The sequence below is a fragment of the Phyllobates terribilis genome, unplaced genomic scaffold (genome assembly GCF_046119375.1).
Source record: "Phyllobates terribilis strain yellow unplaced genomic scaffold, ASM4611937v1 Scaffold_9__5_contigs__length_417890890, whole genome shotgun sequence".
Classification (NCBI taxonomy): Eukaryota; Metazoa; Chordata; class Amphibia; order Anura; family Dendrobatidae; genus Phyllobates; species Phyllobates terribilis.
This window is the reverse complement of record NW_027362769.1, coordinates 226714192-226737494: the sequence shown is the minus strand read 5'-3', so window position 1 is coordinate 226737494 and position 23303 is coordinate 226714192. Positions and strand designations below refer to the sequence as shown.

Sequence of the window (23303 nt, the reverse complement as noted above, 5' to 3'; positions counted from 1 at the left end):
TAAGGCTCTTTTTATGGTTTTTGGCTTCTTTTTCCTGTTTTTTTTTATTCTATTTTTATATTAATGGATGAATTCAGAATGAATAACTTTGGTTTAATCATATAATAAAGCAGAAGTGAGTTTTCTTGATAATATGATGTAGAGGAGGCCGCTCAGTGATGTTACCAATAGTGGAGTGACCGACCAAGGTTGGATCTGGGGCATGTTATCTGCCCTTCTTCAGTTCTTCTGAGCACGGTCTGAGATAAAATTCTTACTAGATCTCACAGGCAGAATTTCTATGGTATTATACAAGCATCACTATAAGGCTATGTTCACACGTTCAGTATTTTACATCAGTATTTGTAAACCAAAATCAGGAGTAGGTGAAAAAGTGGTGACGTGTTTGCATTATACTTTTCCTCTGATTATTCTACTGATTTAAAATACTGACCAAATACTGAACGTGGCCTAAGACCGGGTTCAGACTAGTATATAAAAAAAACCATACAATTTACATTAAGGCTATGGGCCCACGAAGCAAAAATGCTCCGGATTTTTTCCTGAGCGTTTCTGCATCTCCCTGGTAGAAAAAACGCATTTGGATTGTACATGCGGATTTTACATGCGTTTTTTCTGCCAGGTAGAAGCGTTTGTCAAGCGTTTTTAACATGCATTTCCGCATGTGGGTTGTCAAGCGCTTTTCCAAGCGATTTTGAATATCACTTGGAAAAGTCCTTGACAACTTGGTCACACAATATAAATCCATGCAACCGGCATGGATTTATATTGTGTGACCATCTGCTGCTTTAAATGAAGAATCGATAGTAAAAAAAAAAAGAATTAAAATGTAAAAAAAAACAAACAAAAACATTATACTCACCTTCCGATGGCCCCCGGTCTCCTCAGCGATGCGTCATGGCTCCCCGGCGGTTCGCGGTGGTGTAAAAGGACCTTCCATGACATAATTTAGTCATGTGACAGGTCACGCGACCGCCGACGACAGCGGTCGCCTGACTAGCACATGACTAAATGACGTCATGGAAGGTCCTTTTACACCATCACGAACCGCCAGGGAGCCAGGACGCATCGCTGAGGAGATAGGGGGCCATCGGAAGGTGAGTATAATGTTTTTTTTTATTTTAATTCTTTTTTAACTACAGGTACTGTGGTACCCGGGTCTGGAGGAGAGTTTCCTCTTCTCCAGACCCGGGTACCATCCGACCATTGAATCGCATAACATCCGCATGCATACTTGTATGCATGTGGATGCTATGGGGTTCAATGCAAGTCAATGGCGGCGATTTCGCCATGATTCCGCAAAATTAATGGACGTGCTGCGGATTTTCCACAATGATAATCTGCAGCGGAAATTTCCACAGCATGTGCACAGCACATGCGGATTATCATTGGGGAACATGGCAGCCAATTTAACATGCGTTTATAATGCGTTTTTGCGGCGGAAATGCAGCCGTGGAAACGCATAAAATCCGCATCGTGGGATCACACAGCCTAAGAAAACTTGACGATTCTCATCCTTTTTGTCATCCGTGTGAAAAAGCAGTCATCTGGGCAGTCCTATTGGGTTATATTGGCCAGTGTGTTGTCTAATTTTTACACCGACAGCACACATACATATAATACACCCTAAAAAAGGGTTGTCCAGGATTGTGATATTAAAGACCTATTATCGATATAAAATTGGTAGGGTATGACACCTGGCACTCCCACCAATCAGTAGTCATCAGCTCTGGCACAGCTCACTACACTGTGTAGTGGATGCTCCTGGGTACTGCAGCTCAAGTCATTAATTTCCAAAGAAGCTGAGCAGCCACTACACAATATACAGAGTTGTGTTTTTTTCCAACTCCGTACACTATTCATACTAGACTTGTGCGGTTTCTGGTTGTTGGACTCCTACCTAAGGATACAGTGGATCATCAAAATCACAGTTCTGGATAACAGCTTTGAAGTGAAACTTTAGTGATAAAGGTATTCACAAAATATGTTCCATATTCCATAATGCTGTACAGAAATGATCATCTCTCACATCAGTCCTTGTCACCAGAGCGGATTACAATGTAATTTTACTATGAGAGATGCATATAAACTAATAAACTAGGGCACATAGGGCCAAAACCCTACCAGAATCATTAAAAGGATTGTCCACAACTTTTACATTGATGGCCTATCCTTAGGATAGGTCATTAATGTCGGATAGCCCAAGGTCCGACGTCCGGCACCCCTACCGATCAGCTGTTATCAGTGTCAGGGGCCGTAAATACTCACTTGCCATCTATTTGTAGTGTTTTCCGCAGGGTACTACACATCCGCTGTCAAGGGTGTGTCAGAGGTGACAGTTGCTCTGCAGTTGGTTGCAGGAGATCTCTACATTTGGCATTACAGACATCTTCTTAGAGGCTGGTTGTCTCTAGGACCCAGCAGCTACCTCCCTCTGGCTAATTAACTCCCTGGTCTACGTGTATAAATACCTGGTGTGTTCTAGAGGGAGGTGCCGGCGATATTCATTATTCCTTGTGAATGCTTAGCAAGAGCAGTACCTTTTCCTCTCTGGAGCTTGAGGACGTGTTTTTGCATGTGTCTGGAGCCATCTAAATCTAAGCACTTTTCCCCTGTTTGTCCTTCCTTGTTGTCTATAGTGTATAGTGGAGATCGACTAGTGCTCATCTCCTCCCTTCCCTAGCTTGAGCTAAATGCCAGGGAAAGATAGGGTGAGGCACGTGTGCGGCGACTGGTTGAGAGACAATACAGGGACATTAGGGGAGACAGGGTGATGCTAGATCAACCTAAATGGTCTCCACTTCCCCCCTTTCCTTTGTGTTGCACTAAGTCTTTCCCATACCTTGCGTGAGCAGCTAGGCAAGTAAGTACTTCCGGCCAGCAGCCGCTGACACCAATAACAGCTGATCGGCGAAGGTGCCGGAACCCGGACACTCAAGACATTGATGACCTATCCAAAGGATAGGACATTAATGTAAAAGTAGTGGACAACCTCTTTAAACTTCATTCACACATTGAAGTCACAGGGCGTTTGTTTTCCTTTTTCTCCCAACAGGTTTCCGCTATTTCTGCAAAAAAATGCATCTTGACAACAAAGTGTAAACACAGCCCAAGGTGTGAATCCACAGCGGATTTTCTGTGAACCACATGCTGCAAAATATATCTCCAACGTAAATTGACAGGAACTGCGGATGTTAGGTGTGAATTTTATCCTTGGCGGTGCAAAGGATGAAACTGAGTGGCTCCTCTGGTTCTTTATAATAATATCTGTGGTTGATGCTGCTGCGGATAATGCTGTGGTGTCTCCGCTGCAGGAGGCCCGCACTGGAGAACAATGCCTTATTATTTATTATGCTTGGCTTATACAGCACCATTAATTCCCCAGCACTTTACAGACATTATCATCACTGTCCCCATTGGGGGTCACAATCTACATTCCCTATCAGTATGTCTTTGGAGTGTGGGAGGAAACCGGAGAACCCGGAGGAAACCCACACAAACTCCTTGCAGATGTTGTCCTTGGTGGGATTGGAACCCAGGATCCCAGCGCTGAAAGGCTGCAGTGCTAACTACTGAGCCACCTTAAAATGTGGAAGAAACCCAGTTGCGCATTGTGCATTTTTTTTTTTTAAGGCTAAGCTCCCCCTGTGCATGTTTCCTGCTGCGTAAAAAACCCTAGTGTATTTGTTTTATTAAAGTAGATGAGATTTCTATAAAGCTCACGCCCACTTGGCCTTTTGCTTCTTTTTTTTTTCATTTTTTTAAGCTAAAAAATTTGATCTGCAGTGAAATCGTGAAATCTGCAGCATGGCAATTTCTATTGTGGTAAATATGCATTTTATTTGCTAATTTACCCCATAGATTAGAGTAAGACATGGCAATTCCGCAAATGAAAAAAACTCTTACGTGAATTTATTGCGCTTTCACTGTGTAAAAACAAATGTGATCTAAAAAAAAGGTTCATGAAAGTTATGTTACTGAGCAAACAGGAAGTTTCCAATCCAAAGTGGTTTTATTTAAAACTTGACATAAGAAAAAAGCAGCTGAAAAAAAACATGTAAAATTTATTGAACATGCAACAAAAAGGCGGAAGTATCCTAAATTAGTTAATTGATGCAGAAGAGCTGCTGAGTATCCAAAAATGCACGAAATCCACATCCTGGGAACTTGCCGAGGTTCACATGATTTACATGCTGTTTGTACGGCGTCACTGAAATTTGAATTTTTAGCCTGGAATTCCCATAAAGCTTGCAAGATTTTAATTAATGAATTGAGTGCTGGCAAATAGTTTGTATTCTAAAGTTTAATTAGATTCCGTTAATCTAAAATTGTGATAAATCACACCAAAAGTCTAAAATTTAGACTAATCACACCACAAGTCTAACATTGTGAGTAATTACACCACATTTTATTATTAATCCATGCAGAAATCTGGGAAATTTCAATGGTTCTTTTATTTTTTTGTCATATCCGACTGTCAATCTTCAGGAGCACACCGCGCCCCGTCAGCTGTGGGCAGAGGAACAGTGCACTCCTGATGAAGGAACATGGCACAACATACTTAGCTTTGTAAATAAGGTTTTAAAAAAGTTCATCTATTGTTGTGGAAATTTTCAGTTGATTTTTAGATTTGCAGCATGGTAATTAATCCTACGGATTTTACCCTTTGCAATGCATAGTGTGAAAAGACGCAAAAAAATCTGCATGTACCTGTGGGTTTTGCTGCAAAAAATCTTCTGTGTGAGCAGGTACCTTCACAGTTACTAAAGCTGCAACCAAACAGTAACTAGTAAATAATATTTAAAGGGACTGTCACCAGGTTTGTGCTACCCCATGTAACAGCAGAAGGATGTAGGGGGAGGAACCCTGATTCCAGCGATGTGTCACTTACTGAGCTGCTTGCTACAGTTTTGATAAAATCAAGTTTTTTTTTTGCTGAGGATCTAGCAGTTCTTTGAATGCTGAGCTCTGTATAACCCCGCCCACACCACTGATTGGCTACTTTCTGTGTACGCTGTGCAAAGCTCCCAATCAGTGGTGGGGGTGGGGTTATACAGAGCTCATGAATATGGAGGATTACATGGCAGCAGGTTTATTAGTCCTCTAGTGATAATCTCCTGCGGATAAAGCAGCAAGCAGCCCAGTAAGTGACACATCGCCGGAATCAGGGTCTACATTAATCTGATCTCACATTAGGAGGCAAAAATCTGGTGATAGATTCCTTTAAGCATTTATTTGACAGAAATGATATACCTCTATATTAGTATATCTCTACCTACAATACCTAACCCTGGATATTACTATAGCAACTAGACTTGTTGGTGACATTATTGGATGACAGCTGAAAGACAGAAAAATAAAACAAAACCGTTAAAATTGTTAGGAAAATGGTGTTATTTTAGCCAATCCATATTTTGGGAGATGAGCAGTGCCGTGTCTGACAATTCTGCTATTATTAGTGTGTAACGAGCCCCACAATTGATTACATACTAATCAGCTTCTCAACTGCAGAGGCGGCAGCTGCTGAGAATGCCATTTACATGGTAAATCTTAGCGCCTATGCTTCGCCAAATAGGTATTCAGAGCATGATGTGCGGATGTGCTGAGACACAATCCTTCTCATAGCAGCTCTCCGACGTGACAGCCCCTGCATAGTAGACGCAGCTACGCACGGCTCCGAGACCTCGCTGGGATTCTGCCTTGGATGTCTCCCGCAAACTACCAGTTCCCCACGGTGTCCTAAATAAGCAAAATCACCCCAACTGAGAAGTAATAGTCCCAGATAGCAAAATAATGTTAGATAATACCATATTATGGAATATTCCAAGGTAATTAGGCGTATTCAGCCACCGCAGAAACAATGTAACATTCAGCAATTTCATCAACGGCAGGAAAAAGGCCTTCAAATTCTGATGTCAGGAAAAAAAGAAACAGGTATAACATACAGAATTTTTCTAAATTGCCATGTACAGAATTTTCTAACAATCAATTACTTTAAAGGGATAATCCCTAGGAGTCAGGAGGATCTCCTGGTGAGAAATTGCGCACTAAACATTCTTTTACATGGAACAAACGTTCACAAGATGATCAGCCCATATAAGCTTTCCGCCAATGAGCCATCGAAAACACTTGTTCACTGGGTGATCATATTGTTTATTCTGGCATAAGAACCCTTATTCCCGATTATCGGCCCACATAAGCATTCTGCCGAACACCCAACGAAAATGCTCATTGTTTGTTAATTGGATTATTTATACCAACATAAAGATCATCGTTGTCAGCAGCACATCCATTGTTTACACTGAGTGACGTGCTGCCGACAACATGATACTGTATGCGGACAGAACCATTGTTTTAAAGGAAACCCGCCAGCTAGCTGATACATGCTGCCCAAGCCTCTGTCCACATGTGCGTATAGGCAGATGCTTGTCAGTCACTGTCAGAGGGCAGGGAGAATCTGCCGGGGATCCACCTGTACGACTAGTGAACTGTGCAGCTCGGTCCCCGGCAGCTATTAAAAGTATTTCAGCGTTTCAAATTCAAACATACATGGCTGTGATCGTGAGCACGGTTTAGGTTCCCTTCAACAATCTTTCTTCCCTTTGCGGTTTCATGTTAATGAACCAGGAAACGAGCACTGACCAACTTGTACATAGTCAATCAACGCTAAAAGGCCCATCTAATTTGGGCTTTACTGTATCATTCCCCGCTTTGACCCCAGCGATCAGCTGACATCTATGTCGACGGCCATGCTAAAATAAACATGCCTGTCCTCGTCGGACCGCAGACGTTGCGTAGTTTGAAGCCTGGTTAGTACTAGCGTGGGAGATTGGCCGGGCATCTATGAGTAAACCCTGAAGTCAGATGGCCATAACCATGAGATAACTGTTGGCTGTTCGATCAGCAGATGATTGTCTCTCTTCTGATTTCCCGATACACCTGAGCACTTAGCTCAGCCGAGCATTTAGGCGTTATCAACAGGGAGAGAGCCGCTGGCAGACTCCTCTGGCAATGGCTTATCTCCCCTGAAAACAAAAGGCCATGGAGAGATGAGAGGCCCCCATACATATCAGATGGTCGTTTGATCTTGCCGACATACATCTAATGTGTACTATGCAGGTTTACTAATCCTGTGTAATTATTAAACAGCAAAAACCTAGTCTAAAAATTCACCAAATTTATCAACATGGCTCATACTGGTAGATAATTTGGTTCCTCTTTAGACTGACAAGTCTAAGGCTATGTTCACACTAGGTGTTTTTTCAGCAGCAAAACCTGATCTCTTGCCAGGAAAGAAGCTACGTCAAACACGCAGGTTTTGGTGTGTTTTTCATGATCCCAAAGTTCAGCTTTGCTTCTACCACAGAAGCATGAACACAGGTCACCAATGCAAGACATATGTGAAACCATATTAACCAGAATTACAAATGTAACAGTGGGGGCAGGTGAATTGTTCAGGAATTGTTTTTCTAAGACATTAGCAGTGCATTGAGTTTGTAGGACACTATTGTAGCATCGGCGTCTCTGCCTCCTGCCAGGCAGAGACGCCATTCCTCTCACCTCCCGGCTCCCCGCGCGGCGTCCTCCAGCGCTCCTCTTCCTGCAGCGGCCGGCGCGCGCTCCATCCCGGGCACTGTGCTTAGGGCGCGCGTGCGCTCCCTCTCTCTTAAAGGGGCCGCGCACGCCTCCTAAGGAGTCCCCGGCCAATAGCCAGAGGACCTCCCATATATTAGGCACCTCCTCCAAAATGGAGGTGCCCGAGCAAAAGTTGTTGCACAGTATATTACCTCTGCTTCAGCCCTCAGGTCCCATTGCCAGCCTGACTACTGTTCCAGTCCGCCAGCCTGACTACTCTCCAGCCCGACAGTCTGCCTCCCGTTCTACCCGCCAGTCTGTCTATGGACAAGCCCGCCTGCTTACCAGGAAGCACCTGCCAGTTATCTGCCTGCTACCTGCCGTGCCTGCTACCCTGCTCCCCTGCTCACCTGGGAGCACTCACCTGTTACCTGCCTGTTACCACCTGCTAGCCTACCTGGAGGCTCTGCCGTCACTTGCCGTGACCGCCCGTCGGCTAAACCTAGAGACTTCTGCCTGCTTGGCCGTCACTTGCCGTGACCACCCGTCGGCTAAACCTAGAGACTTCTGCCTGCTTGGCCGTCACTTACCGTGACCACCTGATAGCCTACCTGGAGGCTCCTGCCGTGACCACCTGATAGCCTACCTGGAGGCTCCTGCTGTCACTTGCCGTGACCACCCGTCTGCTAACCCAGAGACTTCAGCCTGCTCTGCCGTCACGTGCCGTGACCACCAGTCAGCTAACCCAGAGACTTCTGTCTGCTTGCTGTGTCCATCCGTCATACCGGTCAGTCCCAGCCATCTGACCCGTGGGAGCCACCTGCTCTCTTACAAGGTCGTCCCCAGAGTAGCACCTGGTCCCTCTGCTCGGATCCTCCCTGGTCACGGAGTCGTTAGCCGCCGTCCGACCAGGGTCGGTTCGGGTTGATACCTAGTTACGCCCCTCTGGGTCCCTCCTTGCACCGCGGCACAGAGGTTCCACCACCCGGACCCGTAACAACTATTTTCACACTATGGTCTGCCATTGAGTTGCTCAGAGATTGTTCAATTTCACACCTCCGTGGGCTACAGGTATTGTTCAATCTCACACCTAGCCCAGCCCATGTTTAAACTGTACACATAACTAATTTAATTAAACTGTCCTAATCCAAACTGCCATCTCGGGTGACAAAGACAAGATGGTAAAATCACAAAAAAATAAATGAGTTTCATATACTGCTGTACTTTTTTTAAAAAATAAAAATGCAGCAAAACCTGAGAGATATGTTCACACTAGGCGTTTTTTCACCACCCATTTCAATGGCTGAAAAAAGCTGAAAGAAGTGACATGCTCTATTGTGCAAAAAAACATGCAAAGCACAAAATACTGATGACACAAAAACTAAACGTGTGTGCATGAGATTTCTGAAATCTCATAGACTTTGCTGGTACTGTAAAATGCAGCAGAAAATTTGCATAAAATAATGCATAAAAAAAAACACTGAAAAAAATGCCTAGTGTGAACATAGCCTAAAGGTCCATTTAGACGGACCGACCAGCAGCACAATTCAACCGCTGATCGGTAAATGTTCACGCGGTTGTTTAATAGCCTGTTTACACTGGCAGACCAAAGTAAATTATGTGCACTGAGTGATCTATAATAACGCCCATGGGCTGCCATTGCCTTTGGCAGTGAGAGTCCTGTTTACCCAGGATGAAGCACCACCGAGAACGATGATCTTTTGCGCTGTGCAAAAGATCATTTCACCCGACGAACAAGCATGTTTCTCGTTCATCGGCAGCCTGTTTACACTGCAACCTTGACTCCGGGCAGAACAGGCAGGTAGTTAGCAACAACCTGCCTGTAATTTCTTAGACACGTAAGAAAAAAATACAAACGTCCGGAGTAACCTCTTTAAGGGTCATGACCACTGGTGAATGTTTAGGCCTTGTTCATGTGAATAGGGAATGCAGAAATTCATCCATCTTTACATCTATGGAATAGAAATGTCTGCACTGAATCTGCCATGTAAATTCAGCACTTAATATTCACTTTATTAGTAAGTGATAGGTAAACTATACAATTCTATAAATGATCAGTTAAAATGATTGATATTCTTGTACCTGTTAAAGACTTATTCCTTTTTAGGTGCACCTCCACTTTTACCAGGTCTAACATAATATAGTATAGCATTGCGGAAAGCTCTGCAACTATCCGATACACCTGAACAAAATCCTATTCAGATAAATAGAGCTACATTGCTGTCAATAACATTTCTGCAACAAAATCCACAGTGTGAGAATACACCCTTAGGCTATCTTCACATGTTGCAGGTTTTTTATGCAAATTGAAACTGCATTTTACAGTACCAGCAAAGCCTATGAGATTTCAGAAATCTCATGCATACAAGGTTATTTTTTCCTGACTGAATTAGAAAATTATGTGAAACCCATTTATTTATGTGATTTTCCCAAGTTTAAACCATAATATCTTGTTGTTCCCACCTGAGAATGGCAGTTAGGAGTAGTACAGGTTAATTAAATTATGTGTTAAGTAAACATTGGCTGACCAAGGTGTAAAATTGAACAATACCTGATCAACTCAAAGGCTGACCAAAGTGTGAAAGTAAACAAGTGTCCTATAAACTCAAAACATTGGCAGAGAATTAGGTAAACTATGCCAGTCCAATTTACCACCCGGATGTTACATTTGTAATTGTGTATTTTTTCATGAACTGATATGAACTTTTTTGTTTAGAATAGTCACCATCTTTCCAGTCATAAAAGTCTTTTTCCATTTAATAATTTGATCAAATTGCCTTTTTCGAAATAAAAAAATGGTTTTATAGTATCACATATCTCTTGCATTGGTAACCTGTGTTCATGCTTCTGTGGTGGAAACAAAGCTGAACGTTAGGGTTCTAAAATACACAGCAAAAAAACACAGCAAACCGTTTCATAGTAAGCAGCTTCTTTATTGCCAAAAGAACAGGTTTTGCTTGCAGAAAAAAAACGCAATGTGTATACATAGCCTTACTGGGGATCTACAATGACCCAAATGGTATAAGTAAAGGAAAGCTCCAATTATTTCACTTTTTGTAAGAATACATAAAATAATAATATATTTTAGAGATTCTGTATAAATAAATGTTGGTGAGATTGGCGGGATTATGATGATATCACAGACTGACTACATCCTCATCATCCTCACATGAGTCACACGGGGAGGAGAATGGATGGAGGTGTCTGTGCTTGTAAGTTTGTGGAGCTGACATCACCGACATGACTGGTTGCCAATTCAGTTATGGGTTTCTTATGGGTATTACTTACAAACAGAGCAGAACTGAATTACAGCAGATGTAAATTCCTAATACACTTTCTACATGAGCTGATTGCAGTTGCCAAACCAAATGACCCCATAACTACCCTGTATGCCCCCTCAACATTATACTACATTGGCAAACAATAAACAGAATTTTATTGGCTTGGAGAGCGAGAGAGAGAGAGAGAGGTGTAAGTAAAAGTTCCAAGGCATCAATGGAAAATCTGTAAAGAGGCCCCCAACTGTACATGCAATTCAGCAAGAAATTATTTGACCATACGGGTCACAAATCAAAAGAAGCTAAATCCGTTCAACGTCTCAGACAATAGTTCATACAAAACAATGACGTGCAAGAACATGATAATGTAAACATATAAAGTTTATTATAATCCAAAGTTAAAAGTTCACAAATAGATGAAAGTATATTGGCGCAGATACAATAGCAGTGGGCAAAAAAGCTAAGTACTCAGGGCTACAATCCAACATATAGTATTAATTGTTAATAGAAAGTCACTCAAATAGGACACAGATAAGTCCAAACATGATATGAAATAATATATAAGAAGTCGCTAGAATGGAACATGTATAAATATGAACATGTATAACATGTATCATAGCCAGATTGGTGGTATATAAACCATCAACCAGGCTCAAATGAGCCACTAAAGTGCACAGTGCATGGCTAAATACAAAAAAAAATGAGTCACCATTGAGCAGCAAGCTTAAATATAAGAGCAAGAGTTACATGTGTATATAACAGGAATGTATGCCCGGGTGACAGTTTCCCAGGTTAGCTGCAACTGCTGTACAAGTAAGTACACACAATAATGTCACATTACAGGAGTAATTATTAAAAAGCTGTCACAGAATATGGGTAATAAAACAACAAAATTACCCAGCAGCTGCAAGGATAACAAACACAATGATGTCACAGTACAGAGATCATAAATCCAATGATGTCACAGTATAGGAACAACAAATACAGTGATGTCACAGTACAGGAATAAAACACAGTGATGTCACAGTACAGAGATCATAAATCCAATGATGTCACAGTATAGGAACAACAAATACAGTGATATCACAGTACAGGAATAAAACACAGTGATGTCACAGTATAGGGGTCATAGACATAGTGATGTCACAGTTCATAGATCATAGACATAGTGATGTCACAGTATAGGAACAACAAATACAGTGATTTCACAGTACAGGAATAAAACACAGTGATGTCACAGTACATATATAACAAGCACAGCAATGTCACAGTACAGGAAAAACAAGCACAGCAATATAGGGATAAAACACAGTGATGTCACAGTACAGGGATAATACACACCGTGATGTCACAGTACATACAGTCATATGAAAAAGTTTGGGCACCCCTATTAATCTTAAGCTTAATGTTTTATAAAAATTGGTGTTTTTGCAACAGCTATTTCAGTTTGATATATGTAATAACTGTTGGATACAGTAATGTTTCTGCCTTGAAATGAGGTTTATTGTACTAACAGAAAATGTGCAATCTGCATTCAAACAAAATTTGACAGGTGCATAAGTATGGGCACCTCACCAGAAAAGTGACATTAATATTTAGTAGATCCTCCTTTTGCAAAAATAACAGCCTCTAGTCTCTTCCTGTAGCTTTTAATGAGTTCCTGGATCCTGGATGAAGGTATTTTTGACCATTCCTCTTTACAAAACAATTCCAGTTCAGTTAAGTTTGATGGTCGCCGAGCATGGACAGCCTCTTCAAATGATCCCACAGATGTTCAATGATATTCAGGTCTGGGGACTGGGATGGCCATTCCAGAACATTATAATTGTTCCTCTGCATGAATGCCTGAGTAGATTTGGAGCGGTGTTTTGGATCATTGTCTTGCTGAAAGATCCATCCACTGCGTAACTTCAACTTTATCACTGATTCTTGAACACTATTGCCAAGAATCTGCTGATACTGAGTGGAATCCATGCGTCCCTCAACTTTAACAAGATTCCCAGTGCCGGCATTGACCACACAGCCCCAAAGCATGATGGAACCTCCACCAAATTTTACTGTGGGTAGCAAGTGTTTTTCTTGGAATGCTGTGTTTTTTTGCATGACCAAACAACTCAATCTTGGTTTCATCAGTCCACAGGACCTTCTTCCAAAAAGAAATAGGCTTCTTCAAATGTGCTTTTGCATACCTCAGCCGACTCTGTTTGTGCGTACTTGCAGAAACGGCTTCTTTCGCATCACTCTCCCATACAGCTTCTCCTTGTGCAAAGTGCGTTGTATAGTTGACCGATGCACAGTGACACCATCTGCAGCAAGTTGATGCTGCAGCTCTCTGGAGGTGGTCTGAGGATTGTCCTTGACTGATCTCACCATTCTTCTTCTCTGCCTTTCTGATGTTTTTCTTGTCCTGACACTTCTGGCCTTAACAAGAACTGTCCCTATGTTCTTCCATTTCCTTACTATGTTCCTCACAGTGGAAACTGACAGGTTAAATCTCTGAGACAGCTTTTTGTATCCTTCCCCTGAACAACTATGTTGAATAATCTTTGTTTTCAGATCATTTGACAGTTGTTTTGAGGAGCCCATGATGCCACTCTTCAGAGGAGATTCAAACAGGAGAACAACTTGCAAGTGGCCACTTTAAGTAGCTTTTCTCATGATTGCATACACCTGGCTATAAAGTTCAAAGCTCAATGAGGTTACAAAACCAAAAAAAGTGCTTTAGTAAGTCAGTAAAAAGTAGGCAGGAGTATTTAAAACAAGAAAATGATAAGGGTGCCCATACTTATGCACCGGTCAAATTTTGTTTGAATGCAGATTGCACATTTTCTGTTAGCACAATAAACCTCATTTCAAGGCAGAAACATTACTGTGTCCAACAGTTATTACATATATCAAACTGAAATAGCTGTTGCAAAAACACCAATTTTTATAAAACATTAAGCTTAAGATTAATAGGGGTGCCCAAACTTTTTCATATGACTGTATACAACAAGCACAGCAATGTCACAGTACAGGAAAAACAAGCACAGCAATATAGGGATAAAACACAGTGATGTCACAGTACAGGGATAATACACACAGTGATGTCACAGTACAGGGATCATATACACAGTGATGTCACAGTATAGGAACAACAAATACAGGGATGTCACAGTACAGGAATAAAACACAGTACAGAGATCATAGACATAGTGATGTCACAGTTCAGAGATCGTAAATCCAGTGATGTCACAGTATAGGAACAAATACAGTGATGTCACTGTACAGGAATAAAACACAATGATGTCACAGTACAGAGATCATAGACATAGTGATGTCACAGTTCAGAGATCATAGACATAGTGATGTCATAATATAGCAATAACAAATACAGTGATGTCACAGTACATATATAACAAGCACAGCAATGACACAGTACAGGAATAACAAGCACAGCAATATAGGGATAAAACACAGTGATATCACAGTACAGGGATAATACACACAGTGATGTCACAGTACAGAGATAATACACACAATGATGTCACAGTACAGGGATAATACACACAGTGATGTCACAGTACAGGGATAATACACACAGTGATGTCGCAGTACAGGGATAATACATACAGTGATGTCACAGTACAGAGATCATAAATCCAATGATGTCACAGTACAGAGATCATAAATCCAATGATGTCACAGTAGAGGGATAATAAATGCAGTGATGTCACAGTAGAAGGATAATAAACGCAGTGATGTCACAGTAGAGGGATAATAAACGCAGTGATGTCACAGTAGAGGGATAATAAACGCAGTGATGTCACAGTAGAGGGATAATAAACGCAGTGATGTCACAGTAGAGGGATAATAAACGCAGTGATGTCACAGTAGAGGGATAATAAATGCAGTGATGTCACAGTAGAGGGATAATAAACGCAGTGATGTCACAGTAGAGGGATAATAAACGCAGTGATGTCACAGTAGAGGGATAATAAACGCAGTGATGTCACAGTAGAGGGATAATAAACGCAGCGATGTCCCAGTAGAGGGATAATAAACGCAGTGATGTCACAGTAGAGGGATAATAAATGCAGCGATGTCACAGTACAGGGATAATAAATGCAGTGATGTCACAGTAGAGGGATAATAAATGCAGTGATGTCACAGTACAGGGATAATAAATGCAGTGATGTCACAGTACAGGGATAATAAATGCAGTGATGTCACAGTACAGGGATAATAAATGCAGTGATGTCACAGTAGAGGGATAATAAATGCAGTAATGTCACAGTACAGGTATAATAAATGCAGTGATGTCACAGTACAGGTATAATAAATGCAGTGATGTCACAGTAGAGGGATAATAAATGCAGTGATGTCACAGTACAGGGATAATAAATGCAGTGATGTCACAGTACAGGGATAATAAATGCAGTGATGTCACAGTAGAGGGATAATAAATGCAGTGATGTCACAGTAGAGGGATAATAAACGCAGTGATGTCACAGTAGAGGGATAATAAACGCAGTGATGTCACAGTAGAGGGATAATAAATGCAGTGATGTCACAGTAGAGGGATAATAAATGCAGCGATGTCACAGTACAGGGATAATAAATGCAGCGATGTCACAGTACAGGGATAATAAATGCAGTGATGTCACAGTAGAGGGATAATAAATGCAGTGATGTCACAGTACAGGGATAATAAATGCAGTGATGTCACAGTAGAGGGATAATAAATGCAGTGATGTCACAGTACAGGGATAATAAATGCAGTGATGTCACAGTAGAGGGATAATAAATGCAGTAATGTCACAGTACAGGTATAATAAATGCAGTGATGTCACAGTACAGGGATAATAAATGCAGTGATGTCACAGTAGAGGGATAATAAATGCAGTGATGTCACAGTAGAGGGATAATAAATGCAGTGATGTCACAGTACAGGTATAATAAATGCAGTGATGTCACAGTACAGGGATAATAAATGCAGTGATGTCACAGTAGAGGGATAATAAATGCAGTGATGTCACAGTACAGGGATAATAAATGCAGTGATGTCACAGTAGAGGGATAATAAATGCAGTGATGTCACAGTACAGGGATAATAAATGCAGTAATGTCACAGTACAGGGATAATAAATGCAGTGATGTCACAGTAGAGGGATAATAAATGCAGTGATGTCACAGTACAGGGATAATAAATGCAGTGATGTAACAGTAGAGGGATAATAAATGCAGTGATGTCACAGCAGAGGGATAATAAAGCAGTGATGTCACAGTAGAGGGATAAATGCAGTGATGGCACAGTACAGGGATATCAAGCACAGTGATGTTTCAGTACTAGTACATAATGATGTCACAGTAAAGGGATAACAAATACACTGACGTGCCATTACTAAGATCATATGTAGTGATATATCTGTATATATTTTACAGTGCAGGGATGTAGCACATTGTTCATGGTCACATGATAAAGAGATAATGAACAAAGTGAAGTTGCAAAACAGGAATAATGAACATGAAAACATAAGTTAACACGCTCAGTAACATCACAGTATAGGCATATTGTGCAGAGTGATGCCACAAAATAAAAATAAGTGTGATTTCACAGGTAATGTGTAAAGTGACCATTAGCCCAAATTAACAGTATAAAGTAACCTTCTAGGAAATATGTCCTTAAAAAGTTTGCACCTTTAATGTTGTAATCCTTGCCTCTGTTCTTCAGAAACTGAAATGTAATAAAATATGCTAATCAGGGTGCTCGGTGCACCCATGGTGTGGCCAAGAAGCTCAATGCACCTATCTGCCCACTGGTTTCGTATGCCAGTGCAGGCTTGTACTGTCTGCAGAAAAAGCACAAACCAGCCAGCAGTGTTAATCATCAGAGGGAGGCAGTGGCTGCAAAACCAGTGGGCGGAAGGGAGCTCTGAGCTTCTTGGCCACACCAAGGGTGCACTGAGCACCCTAATCAGCATATTCAATTCAACTTCAATTTCTGCAGAATGGAGGCCCCGACTAGCAGACTAATCGTGCGATTTTTATTGTGACCAACTCTCCTACAAGGCTATGTGCTGCCATAATGCTAAAGATTATGCACAATATGATTCAATAGTGCAGGGATAATTGCTATTAAGAATAATGTAGTGATCTCATAGCACAAGGGTAAAAAGAAAAGATAGTGCACATAGTACAGGGATAATAAACAGTGATGTCACAGTAGAGCTAACAAACAGTGATGAGAATTAACAGTGATGCCACAGTACAAAGAATAAACTCTGCTATTCCTTTATGTAGTAGGAGGAAAAAATTAAAGGGGTATTCCAGTTCTATAAATTGGCCTATACCTCATGGTTTTTTGTTGCCTTCCCCTGGATCAACGCTGCGGAATAGCTGCAGTGCACAAGAAATAGGCTGAACTGGATGGACGCTTGTCTTTTTTCGGCCTTATAAACTATGTAACTATGTAACTATGTATAAAATTCATGTACCATCAAGTTGAATTGATGTGGGTCTGACCCTCGGCACCCTGTCTACCTTCTCTTTCTTGAGCGAGGGCAGCTGCCTCTTCATTGTTTACATTGCTCCGGAGACTAGAAGACTACTGTACATGTAGTATTGGCTACGCTGAATATTGGAGCTCTGGGCCATGAAAGTGGTTTTATAGAACTATATGCTATTTCATATAAGCATAAGAAAAGGTATCAAAATGTAATTGTGTAAGACAATAGAATAAGTCCCTAAACTAACTGCAAGCTGTCAGCACAGCAATGAGGGAAATAGTCTTATTCTTACCACGCATGTAACGTACTGACGGGACTGTGCATGTATTCCACTTATTGGATCTATATTACTGCACTATCCAAAAATGTCTAAAAACACAAATTCATAAGCACTCATTTATATAGCATCTGTACACATGAAAATGATCACTAGTCAACGTTGCCCTAGGACACAGAACGACATCTCAGGTTCCCCTAGTGCGTAAATTTAACGTGAAAAGGATAAATCATTAAAAATTGCACAATTGACGGGTCCAAACAAATAGCAGAAGAATGTGCTGTCAGTGTGGAAGCGACGTCATGAGCAGAGAAAGGAAATTGATAATCATGAGACAGAGATAACATTAAACCTAATCCTCCAAGGAAAATGGCAACTAAATCTTTCCTTTGGATTACAGTGCCATTACCTAAAAGGGGTTGTCTCATGAAAGTAATTGATCAAAATTCAATAGACTGGGTGAAAAGTATATTTGCAACAACAAATAATTAAAACATTAATAACATAGTTTGCAACATTTTCTTTGCAATAGTGTACACTTGCATTTCCCCTTTTGGAATGTTGGTTGGCTTTTAGTGGTGGCCGCACATGCTCAGTAGCTTCCCTGCTCATGCTGCAAAGCGATCTGGCAGTGAAGAGGCATGTGGCAGTCGTAGCGTGTGATCTCTCTAAAGCCTTATTCAGACAACTGAGTCGAGTACGATTCAAAAAAGCTTTAATGCCGGTGTAAAACGCTTGAAAAATCCCAACATTTTTGCGCAATACTGAAAAACGTTGCGACTTTTGGCATCTTCAAGCCAGTTTTGGCATCTTCAAGCAGTTCCGCCCAAATGGGCAGAGCTAGGGAGCCTGGTAGCTACACCCACCTTTCAAAAGTGCCAACGTTTTTTACGCCAGAAATGCTACTCCAGTCCCTGACACCACGGAGATGTGCCAAATTCATTAAGTGGCTTGTGCTTCTTAATGAATTCAGCACCATACTCCAGCGAACCCTTCATTAAAGGGTTTGTCCAAGCTTGGGTTTCAAGTCTGCAGTCACTCTATGTGTGCACACTGTCAGGATTCCCTGGTGCCGGGAGCTGGCGATTTATATACATGCGGTCACGTGCCAACTAGACATGCATGGATTGAACTGAGCGAGGCTGGACACGTCTAGTTGGAATGTGGCCTGAAGTATGCAAAAATGCATACTTAAGATCACATGAGTGCCCGCTCCAGGCTCCGACACTACAGAATCCTGACAGCATGCACTGTATAGTGTCACGATTAGTGGACATTGTTACATGGACTAAAGGTTGGGAAAGAAAGTTCATACGAACGCTCGTTCAGCTAATAAGGAAGGCTGTAAAAATGTGGTTCCAAGTTTACCAAGAACGTTTTGACATAAAAATAGTAATGGACCCATCCAGTAAGTATGGGTGCCATAAGCATGTTAGTATAGTTTACATACTGGCTAGTCCCAAATCATAATCATTTTCATGATGTTCTCTGAATTACTGGCTAAGCCAAAGGTTCTGCTGGGAGATAAATGAACATTAACTACAAGTAGTTCTAAGAATCCAGAACGACCACGTGTGTAGATGGAATATTTATAGATTTTCATGTGAAAAGATTCCCTGAAGATTAAATAAATAATACTAAACAGCTCTCAATGACAGCGTGAAGCCATCCATCACATTGTGTTCTATCAATGGCACACTGGTCTATCCAAAGGAACAGAGCAGCCTCACCTCGGGAACAAGCCTACCGTTACCAGGACCAGGTGCCAACTTTTAGTAGAGTATTGTACACAGTTTTGTCACTTCTCCTGGACCCTTCTAGGCAAAGCAGATGTTTCCTCCTCCACAGTCCCTCACAAGAAACGTGTCTGGGAACAATCAGCTGCGGGGACTTAACACGTGTAAGCCACCAAATGATGGGAATCCTTTCAGCTAGCCTGACCTTCTCCAATGTTCCCAGATGAAGTCAGGACGGGATGATTTTCCCAGCTAATAGGACATTATGGTTAAGAACAACAACAAAGTAGACTTGCCAGCCCACTTATAATGATCTCACTAGAAACTGACCCCAGAGGTTTTTCCACAACTGTTATCTCTGGCTGCATGATGTAATGTAACTATTTGGTCATGAAATTGCTAAATAATGTAAACTTCTTATGAAACCTACGAAAAGCAAGAACATATGCATATTCTCATTCTGCACGGTCTAATCCATAATGACCAGTATCTTTATAGCCTCAATAAATTATGCAGTAATGTACAGTAAGTGCCGGCCCTCAGCACTGGCTTCCCGATGGAGGTTTTCCTTTGAAAAAGACTTGACAATTTAAAGGAGTTTTATAATTTTAGATGTTCCAAAACAACCTCTTAAATAAATCTGTTGACAGGTCCTTAGATTATCTATGAGATGTATACACATGCTACTGTCTTCACTGAATAAGATCATTATTACGCAGAGTAATACCCAACGACCACGGCAGTGTCAGACTGAAGAACATTGGGCCCACCAGAGGATTTGATCCTCACCTTTCTCCGCCACTCAAGACCCCATAGCAGCTGCAAGGCTTGCGCTATGAACTCTCCTGAAGGAGAAGCCAGGGCCCACCGGAGGATTCTCCGGTTCTCTGGTGAGCCAGTCCAACCCTGACCACATGACCCAACCAACACTCTCCTATATTATATCAGCTGTAGGTACAGTTGGTAGAGGACATGAAGTCTTTGGGCCTCTCCTTGCGTATGTTTCACAAGAACACTCTTGATGCCCATCCGCAGAGCAGGAGATCCATAATTTATGCATGACTATTTTAATCATACAGCATAACTAATGCTATATGGGCACACTACGTCTTTTTCAGGTGGATTTTGCCAGGAACCCACCAGAAAAAGCACCCCCAAAAAATCGCTACTAAAAATTAATATATTGCACAGCAATGTAAAACTACGTTGCTGTGCACAGATTCAGTCTTTTGTCACATATTTTTTATTTTTTTTTTTAACAGTTTCAAGGTTTGAAGTGGGTAAAAGAAGTAGCATGTTTATTCTTCGGGCAGATTCTGATAAGAAACTGCTCACTAGCTATAGTATAAATTGTAAAAGAATAAAGACACCGACGGCAGAGCAGTGACAAAAACGACAGAAAAACTGCATAAAAAAAAACACAGCGGCAGGTTTTTCAAGAAACTACTTCAACTAGGAAAACCTAGGCATCTTAAAGACATTATGTTCACTTACCCTTAATATAAGTGCACTGTTCACCGTATCTCTCACTGGGGTGGTCATCAGGTTTGAGGCATAAAGAGCTCATTTTACAGCACAAGGCTGTTTTTTTAATTCTGATGGTCACTAACAGAATTACTAAACAACTTATAAACAGACAACCTTTATTTTTTGAGGATTAAAAAAAATTGAAATCGCACTTAGAAAATAATGATAAATATAAAATAAAAGGGATAGAATCACAGACTCACCCGATAGATGGAGAATGTCCTAGGTCACTGGACATCAACCTTTACATCTAGGGGCCAGGTTGGCTTTCATATAATTGGATGCATCTAAACGAGATCGCTGGTAATAGGGCCAATTCCAACAGGTGCTTGTATGCCATAGAATATGCCATAGGTGCCATATGCCAAGGTGCTTGTATGCCATATAATATGCCTTAGGTGCCATATGCCAAGGTACTTGTATGCCATGGAATAAGTCATAGGTGCCATATACTAAGGTGCTTGTATGCCATAGAATAAGCCAAGGTGCTTGTAGGCCATAAAATATGCCATAGGTGCCATATGTCAAGGTAGCTGTATGCCATAGAATATACCATAGGTGTCATGTGCCAAGATGCCATAGAATATACCATAGGTGCCATGGTGCTTCTATACCATAGAATATGCCATAGGTGCCATGTGCCAAGTTGCTTGTATGCCATTGACTTTCACTATAGGGTTAGTACATGCACATTGGTTAATGAACTTCCTAGATAGATTATTATCCGCAGGGTCAAGTAGTCTGGCCATCTACTTTCAAGATGACTGTCGAATAAAGATCTATAAATTGGACAATCGCCTTACACATGGATAACAAGACTTTGAAGTTAACTGCAATCCAGAAAGTAAAAGTAAAGTAGTCTAGTAAATTACACCATAAATTTACATTTTTTCTTTGGCACTTTAGTTTTATTCCATCACTTATCTGTGAATTATTTGTTATATTTTTATGCTGATACAGTTTAGTTAAGATGGAATAATGCATTTTTCTATAGTGCACTTTATACTAGAAGAGGTATTTTTTTCCTACACCATTTTCCAGCAGTAATGTTTTTCTTAAAGGTAGAAAAAAAAAAAAAATGAGTTGATTGATACATTTTTTAATAAGACTCCTCTGAATTGTGTGATTTCTACTTCATACAAATGAGTAACTGTACAAAAATTCAGATTTTTTTCTTAACAGTTGTAATTTGCAGGCTATTTATCACCAGTCTGGGGCTGTCCTTTTGATTAAGTGTTGGCCACTACAGACTGGTGATTTTTCTAAATAAAACTCATTACCAAAAGTGGCCGGCAGCAGATACCCTAATGACCAATCTACCCTCCCCTCCATTCTACCTAAAAGAATCGACTTTCTAGCAAAAGTCAAGTCGGAACTTCGAGTAGGATCCTCGAGGTCCTCCACGCGGTGAATGTGCGAGATCTGATGCCGAGGTTTTACTGTTTGCACTATCCCATCACTGCCGCACCGCAAACTCGCTGTTCATACCGTAAACTATGTGGCAAAGCTCTGAAAGTGAAAACCGCAATATCTCGCTCATAGCAGAGAGGGCCGCAGAGAGTTTTGGGATCCTGGTCTGTGGATGAACCTGGAAATTCAGATATGAATTCTGTTAAAACGTTGGATGCTTGAGAGGGGCATTATTGGACCCTTCCGTCCACTTTTGCTAATGACTATTATTTAAAAAAAAAAAAGAATCACTAGTTCAAGGATGCCCACTCTTTTCTTAAATAAAAATGGCAGCCCTACACTAGTGATCGGGGCTCTTTAATGTCTGTGTTTCCACTTTTGTAACCATCTTTTTCTGTGCCTATCTGCATCTAATAAGTATACAACTTGCTAAATAACTTCTTGTTTCAATTTTCTCTCCTATTTCAATTTTTTTTTCTTTAGTGCTTGTTGTCTAGGGGACCAACCACTGTTGCGCAGTGCTTACCAGCTCTTTCCAGCAGAGCTTGTAAGCGCTGACCAGAATAGTAGGAGAACGCTGTTATCTCCTCCAGCCTCATGGCTTGTCACAGCTGTCTCATATAGCAGAGCCGGAGAGCGGACATTGCAGGCCAACAGCGAGCTGGCACTCCTGGTGAAACAATGGAGCATCTGCTTGCCCATCACTCGCCCCACTACCCTGAGCAATCAAGAAACTGGGAGGCAGGAATGTGGTGGGCTCCAGAATCAAGATGTTGAGACAAACCCTTAGCGAGGTTGTCTGTGATGGCACAACTGATGACCTGTCTGTAGGATAGGTCATTAATATATCAATGGAGGTTAGTGGCCGGATATATACAATGTATGGGGCGGAACACAGCCATCCCATACATCCCTTATTGGCTGCTGCCAACTACTATCCCATTCACTTAAACGGGAGGTAAAGATGAAAACTTGGATGCAGTCACTACGC

The 23303-nt window shown here is 41.3% G+C and overlaps 1 protein-coding gene across 2 annotated transcripts in view; it reads right to left on the bottom strand.

The window, feature by feature from the left end:
* Positions 1 to 23303, bottom strand: part of MRTFB (myocardin related transcription factor B) — a 322168-nt gene that overhangs the window by 136327 nt on the left and 162538 nt on the right. The gene's annotated exons all lie outside the window — the stretch shown is intronic.